This window comes from Myotis brandtii, unplaced genomic scaffold, assembly GCF_000412655.1.
Source record: "Myotis brandtii unplaced genomic scaffold, ASM41265v1 scaffold613, whole genome shotgun sequence".
Taxonomy (NCBI): domain Eukaryota; kingdom Metazoa; phylum Chordata; class Mammalia; order Chiroptera; family Vespertilionidae; genus Myotis; species Myotis brandtii.
In genome coordinates, this window is record NW_005370332.1 from 1,110,992 (window position 1) to 1,112,917 (window position 1,926).

Here is a 1,926-nt window from a genome sequence, read left to right on the forward strand (position 1 = left end):
CCTGCTCCGAGCCTCTGCTGCCAGACTGTGGCCATCAGTAGGACATCCACTGAGGGCTCCCGGACTGTGAGAGGGGCAGGCTGGGCTGAGGGAGCCCCCATCCCCCAGTGCATGAATTTCATGCACCGGGCCTCTAGTGATAATAATAATAATAATGGTTTGATGGTGATGAACTCCTTTAGCTTTTGCTTATCTGTTCAGTTCTTTATCTTACCTTCTATTCTAAATGATAGCTTTGCTAGGTAGAGTAATCTTGGTTGTAAGTCCTTGCGTTTCATCACTGTGAATATTTCATGCCAATCTCTTCTGGCCTGCAAAGTTTCTATTGAGAAATCAGCTGACAGTCATATGGGCACTCCCTTGTAGGTAACTAACTGCTTTCCTCTTGCTTCTTTTAAAATTCTCTCTTTTTGTTTAATATTTGGCATTTTAATTATGTTTTGTCTTGGTGTGGGCCTCTTGGTGTGGGCCATCTTATTTGGGCTTCCTGGATTTGTATCTTTTTTCTTCTCCAGGTTAGGAAAGTTTTCTGTCATTATATTTTCAAATATATTTTTAATTAATTGCTCTCTCTCTCTTCTTCTTCTGGCACCTCCATGATGTGAATGTTACACTTAGAGTTGTCTCAGAGGTTCCTTAAACTACCCTCATTTTTTTTGGATTATTTTTTCTTTTTGCTGTTCTGATTGGGTGTTTTCTGCTTTCATATCTTCCAAATCACTGCTTTTATCCTCTGCTTCATCCACTCTACTGTTGATTTCCTATAATGTATTTTTTAATTTTCTTTTAAAAAATTTTTATTGATTGATTGATTGATTGATTTTAGAGAGGGAGAGGAGGGGAGAGAAAGAGAGCAAGACACAGACAGAAAAATATTGATTTGTTGTTCCACTTATTTGTGCATTCATTGGTTACCTCTTGTATGTGCCCTGACCTGGGATCAAACCTACAACCTTAGCATACCAGGACAATGCACTAACCATCTGAGCTACCCAGCCAGGCCCTGTAATGTAGTCTTCATTACAGTTATTGTATTCTTCATTTCTGACTGGAGGTGCAGGCTAAAGTCCACCTCTTCCTCTGTCCTGCCCGGGCCCATCCACTTGAGCTGCAAAGTGATCTGCAGATGGCTGCTACTTGTGCTAGGCATGAAGGTAATTGGGAGAGGTCTAATTGTGAACCAGGCTGGCTGCACTAGTGCCAAGTCTGGGGCCACTTAGCATGAGTTATGGGGCATGCGAGGCTAGATACTGCTTATTTGGTGTTTGTGAAATTTTGAAAGACTTTAGGAAAGTTCACAGCATGAGCCAACAGAGTCTGTTTGTATGGGAAATCACTGGAAATGGCTTGGGTGATACATCAAGTTGGGTGGGGCAGGGTTTCAGGGAATCACAAGGGTGGGTGATTGTTCTTAATCAGATATATGGAGACTCAGATATGGTACCTACCCACTTGGTCTGGGGGTGGGGGGTTTCACAGCATATCAATGACCTCTGTCAGCACTTCTGTTTGGGAGAAAGCTTCCCTTCCAGCCCTTGTCCTAAATCCAGATGACTCAGTTCCTCCATGTATGTCCCTGGTGCATTTTGAGCTGCTGCCTCAGTGCTGAAGCTCAGAGAGAGTTAGTCTGTGTGCTCTTCAAGAGGAATGTCTGGGACTCTAGCTGTCCTCTGTCTCACTTAGCTAAAATCCCCAATGCTTTTCACAACCAGAAGTTATGAGGAATTATTTTCCTGGCATTGGAACCCTGGTCTTGAAGGCCTGGTGTGGGGCTTGGACCACTTGCTCATAAGGGGAGACCTCCACAACCAAGATATCCTTCCTGATTTTTAACCACCACACGTGGGTGTGGGACCATTCTATTTTGGGTCTCTGCCCCTCTTACCCATCTTCATGTGGTTTCTTGTTTTTATCCTTAGTTATAGG